The sequence below is a fragment of the Argopecten irradians genome, chromosome 5 (assembly GCF_041381155.1).
Source record: "Argopecten irradians isolate NY chromosome 5, Ai_NY, whole genome shotgun sequence".
Taxonomy (NCBI): domain Eukaryota; kingdom Metazoa; phylum Mollusca; class Bivalvia; order Pectinida; family Pectinidae; genus Argopecten; species Argopecten irradians.
Genome location: NC_091138.1, coordinates 37,193,272 through 37,199,386, shown reverse-complemented (window position 1 = coordinate 37,199,386; position 6,115 = coordinate 37,193,272). Strand labels below are relative to the sequence as shown.

The following is a 6,115-nucleotide window of genomic DNA, read 5'->3' as shown; positions in this document are numbered from 1 at the left end:
TCATTTTCATTATCTATTTGTACTTGTAAATATAAAATGTATGCATTGAAATCATTGTATTCCTCAAAATGGTGGTATTTTTGGTGGTGAATAAGATATTAAAAGCTTTTCCTGATTTGTGAATATAAAAAATACGGCACATTTAACTTTAATATAAATATAATAATATATTCTAAATAAACATCGCATAAACATTTAACTGATGCAATGTTTGAAAAAATATCATTATTTACCTTGTTTTCGTGTATAAATAGTGTTTCGTTCCCAAATTGAAGACGATCTACAGTAATAGTATATGGAATTGATTTAAGTGAACGTATAAATCGTCTTCGAAATTCGTCATACCTAGTACAATAAAAACGGTGGATTGTGATCAAATTGTGTTAAAAAGGTGTTCATTGAGGGAATTGCATTGCATATGTAAACGGGCATGATAAATTTATCCCTTATGAGTTCAAATGTTGTAATAAATAAAAAGGTACGTTTCTTGTCATGTTTTTATCAAGAAATTATTCAAGTAGTTGGGTTTGATCTAATATTATAAGTAAGTTTGTTCAGTGATCTATAGTGGATGATGAAATGACTGTTTGTTTGTTAGAGGTGGATTAACATAGAATTGGGGTAATAATGTATTATCAAAGTTTCGAGTTTCATATCTAAGACGGTGATAAAAATTAGGTTGGATAGATATATAGGTGTATATTAATTTTGTAGAACATTTTTTGGGAATGGATGTCTTCGATCAAATAAACTAGTCCGTCCTACTTCGTGAAATTATTGAATCTTACATGGGTCAGTCAAGTGGACAGGAATATCTCAACCCGAGTGAAATATTTGGCTTGTCAACCCTAGGCTCGCAGGGGTTTGACGGCCAAAATCTTTCACAAAGGTTGAGATATCCCTGTCCACTTGACAGACCCATGTTTGTTTCTTTTTCCACATTTAAGAGAAAAAATGATGAAATTCCAGTTTGTTTTCCAGCTTCGGCAAGCCTAGTGTTTTACAACATTTTGTGACCCTCGGGTAAAATATCCCTATCCTTCATATCTATATATAAAAGAGTCTTACAATCATGCTTGTCACACCCAACGATGAAATATATGATAGGATTTTTAACGTTTTAGAACTCAATGAATGGTCACTTCCGAAGGTCATGTGTTCTGTAGAACTAATGCCTTAAATAATTATAATCAAAATAACTTAATTAACAGTGGTTATACATGTTATGCTGAGGTATTCATCTTCTATTTTCCATATTCCTAGAAATCATTGTCAAATATCTTTGAAAATCACTTCTTTTTATTGAAAATCAAAGCCTTTACATCAAGAAAAATCTATGTAATAACATTGTTATATATATTTAATGCCAGGTTGCTAATTAATTCACATGATAGTCCGATGATGAAATTAGAGTTTCTTTCATAAAATAATGTTAATGAGGTTAGTTTCATATCATTTATGCTATAATATGCTAACAAACAACCTCCACGTTTTCTGGTGCACATGCGTCTCGGAAGGCGTGGCAAAAGTAGGAATAGCGAGAGTTTTTCAGACGTTGAATGAACTCGTCTTGTAAGACACGTACGTCACTGGTATCGTTACATGATCGGAAGTGTACTTCTCTGTTGGCACTTCCTGATAATGGTAAGGACGCTGGAATAAAGATATCTAAAACTGAATCTTGTTAGCATAAATAAAAGTCGAGGAAATAAATTCATCAAAACTCAGCATTTGTATCATATTCAAATGAATTCAATCATTGTTGATTGCATACATTTACAGCAAGCAACACCATTAATAAGTTGATAAACTAAAAGCATATCCATTTGCCAATAATTTTTAGACGAAGAATAAATGATATTTATGTAATTCTTTAAAAATTCTTTGAACTCAGAAATGTCTTATTAAAATGTTTGAAGCGTTTTTTTCTCGTTTATTTTACAAATAATCTGCTTGACCTAATAATTAAAAAAAACTTCGAAAATGACCTTTAGCGTGGCACCGAAGGTACCCATAAGAAAATAAAACTGCATACCTTCACAGTTGGGCAGCTGACTACCTGGTTTCCAGATGCCACTTGCTCCACACACAAACCATTGGTTGATGTCAATTCCGGGATAAACGTCGTGATTGTTATCACAAAACACCATACAGTATTGTCCAAAGTCTTTCTTCCAACCATTGCAAACTCTAGCACCACTAGCAGGAACATTCAGGATAGGATAGGACAAGGATGGGCTATAACGGAAAAAAAGCAATTTCACTATCGTTAAATATCTTATCTTAACCATAATACTTTGGTTTGAATAATATAAAATAAATAGTGATAAAACTTAAAGTTTAAAAAAGACCAAAGAAATGCGATTAACACCATTAGTATTATATGGTTCTGCTCAATATGCTGTCTTCAGTTAACAAGATAATTAGTTATAGAAATAAATTACTTATTTTTCCGTGCAAGTTAATTGCATTAATGTGACTTAACAGCAACCCTCGCACCATCGGGCCCATATAATAATAATACCTAAAATAGTTTTTTCTACCATTTTTATGCTTTGGAGTCAGTTTGTGTTGCTATTAATTTTAGCGGTAATTGTTTGTCAATGCTTCCTGTACTTACGGCGCACTGTAATATTGAATACACATTCGGTCCTAAGACCATTTAACGGCTTTACAGCAGAGTACTGGACAGTATAGTCTCCCCAGGGAAACTCCCAGTGGTTGGAGGGATAATTATGTGTTTCCGTCAAGTTTGTTCCCATCGGATCCGTGAATGTTGGAATGGTCCAGTTAACGCGGACGGTAGGTTTGTTCACATTCAACTTCATGTTGGATGGGCAGTCCGTCATAACTGGAGGTTGTATATCTGAAAAAAAGTTAAAACTAGTCGAATATTCTAATATAATGACTTTTAGCAAAAAGAACAAATATTATCAGTTAAATATAAGCTGAAAGTTAGTATTGTTGACGTCGCATAATGATATGCATTATACTTAAGCATTGAAATGGCCATGTCTACGTGATTAATCTTATTACAAATCAGAATGACACTCATTTTTCTGTTCTATACAAATTACATTATGAAAACATATTTTATCAGTAACGAAACGTCCATTTAATGTTTCATCAAAATAGAACACAACTTTTTGCTATCTTTTTATTCATATCGGAAAATAAGTGGGCTTATTTTGTCAAACTTGCACGAAAAGATGATGGCTGAATAAATAGTACAAATTCTTGGAAATGTGAATCATGATCAGGCTGCTGATCACATCGATTATCATTCGAGATTCCATATAGTTTTTCATTCATCAAAACCATATGAAAACTTATGAACATTTTTAATCTATGATTCCAATACCCCGTTCACAATTGATTCCGCTCCAGCCGTTTAGACACTGACAACTATAGCGATCCAGGCCATCTACACAGGTTCCTCCGTTTTGACAGGGATTGCTGAGACAGGTGTGTGCGACTGTAATGACAATTAAATTTTATAAATAGAGGATCTTGCATGAGTGGTTAGTAATATGAAATTTATCAAACGAGTTCAATAATTTGATATGCAACCAGCATTTCATATTACACAATCACGAGTTTTATAACTTTGTAAAAGAAATATAAGTTAAACTTTGAATTTCGCCTCTATATAAATAGACTCGGATTTGACGTTTCCATGTACGGAGACAATTATGCGACGTCATAATTGAACTCGTTTGATAAATTTCATATTACATAGTCACTCATGTAAGATCTTCTACATGTATATATATTACACCGTCTCTATGTGTTTCCGTAATTGATATATAATGAATATGTTTTATTTACTACGCGAGCTTATCAAAGACTAGTGTCTTTATGAATTATCTTCCTTGTTGATTTAATCAAAATTATCATATTTATTGGTTACTGCCTTTAGGAAAAAGGATAAAGTCTAAATAAAACGGACGGTGCATGGAATGTATCGTGTAAAAACGACAGTACATGTTGACGGATGTAGAAATGGACATACTCACAAACACATAGAGGCATAGATCCTGTCCATCGTCCGTACTTGTTACATGTCCTTAAGCTTGTCCCTTGAGTCATATTATATTGGTCTTTGCACGTGTAGGTAACAGATTTACCGAAGTCAAACGCATCACCATGCCTTTGTCCGTTTGTCAGCGTTCCAGGGTCGCCACAGGTAACCCCTTGTAACAGAAATATAGTTTCACATTTCACTGATTAATCATCAACGTATGAGAAGAATCAGTATAGTATTTAATAATAATATATTTAACTGCTTATCTTTTATATTCTTCTCTCCAATATATTATAATATATATACTTTATCATCTGCGCTATGTTTATTCATATACTTGAAAAGGAAAAAAATATGTATTACAGTATGTGACTCCAATGAATTGATCACACCTATCGTTCAACAAAAGACACTTGACAGATTAACGATGACAAAAACAGAATAGACTTACTTTCTCCGCAACATGGTCCCCTCCAACCGTCCGGGCACCTACAATATCCATACCTTATCGTTCCTCCGTGATAACATATTCTGTTACATTCTTGATAGTCATACGCCATATCACCAGAAGCACAATCCCGGAAAGTTACACAGTCCTCGTTAGTGTAACTTTGCACTGATCTCTCCCGTCTTCGAGTTCCTCCTCCGCCGCACGATGCCGTACACTGACTCCAACTCTGCCAAGGATTAAAACTGCACCCACAAAGACTCCATTTTGAGTTTAATCCCGCTGTCACAAAATCTGGTACTAAAAATACCAGGATGAGAAACTGTAAAGAAGACAGTACGCTGAACTTTAAACAATAACATTACATTGAGAAATTTCGTCTTTGTTGGATATTAATCATGAAATATGACCTATTTAGAAACAAGCTATGTTTCATTTTAATAGCATTTTTATATAGATACAATCGATAAGAGTATGTAAACTTATAATTATCCTGATTTAATATTTAAAGAAATCTCTATCTCACCAAATATATACTTAAAGTATTAATTCTACTTTAAACGCAGACGTCATGCTTTACTAAGTATGTTTGCCTTATTATAGTGATGAAGAGCTACACGTAAGTACAAGTTGTACATTGTACTGATCGAGCATATTAGGGTTAAAATGAGAAACATGTAAAATGTTAACATTATAGGTGATCGGGTGGTGGTGTAGTGGTTAAGCCGTTCGCCTTTCACTTAGCCGGTCTGGGTTCGGTCTCCGGCACCCACGTGAAAAGGCTAGGGGTCACCTGTCCGATCTCGTGGGATTTCCTCCGGGATCTCCGGTTTCCCTCCCATACTTCGACCCCTCGCAAGTTTACATCCGGGTCATCGAAAGTGATTTGCATAAGTTGTTTAACTTGTTTCGCAAATGATGTAAAATAAATGAAGTTTAAAGTCATCGGACAGGTTTCTAAAACATACCATTTGTGTTTTTTGGGATTGGGACACTGGAGAAGAAAATGAAGTTTCGTCAGATTGGTTACATGAACAGTGAGGACTAAACACAATATTGCGATAATATAGATGAGAGTTGAGGGAATTGCAATGCATTTCTTCAAAACGGGCATGTGGTTATTAAAGTGGAATGTATCTAGCCATGTCCAGAAAGTATTTGCCACGCAAAAACGTTGTACATTGTATCAACATTCATTAATAAACCGACCTGTCATAACCACCCTACTAAATCCTTAGCTCGCAAGTATAGAATATGTTTAAAATTATTTTGGAAGATGGTATAGAAAAATTATAATGATAAAGAAAACGAAAACTTACCAGTATGCTCTTCATATTTCAAAATACATGCCCTTCTCTGGAGTTCGCTGGTAACTCTACCCTTCTCTTCTTATCTATAGCATTTTATACTTGAATTTGATAAACCAATGAGGGATAGAGGCGTTCACATAGGCGTGGCTTTATATAGCTGATAACAAAAAGGAACGCCAAGGCACATTTCGATCATACGAGGCTTACAATGACACAGGTGAGTGTATGTAGTATTACCAATAACATTAGTACATTATCTATTTGGTAGATTTATTTTTTTGACTTCTTATAGCAAAATACATTTCAATATGAGCAGAAATATGTTCGCTCTGG

At 34.2% G+C, this 6,115-nt stretch overlaps 1 pseudogene; it reads right to left on the bottom strand.

Annotated features, from left to right (window-relative positions):
• Nucleotides 1–1,432: 1,432 nt before the first annotated feature.
• On the bottom strand, nucleotides 1,433–5,852 carry LOC138323719 (uncharacterized; annotated as a pseudogene).
• Between the last annotated feature and the right edge of the window lie 263 nt (nucleotides 5,853–6,115).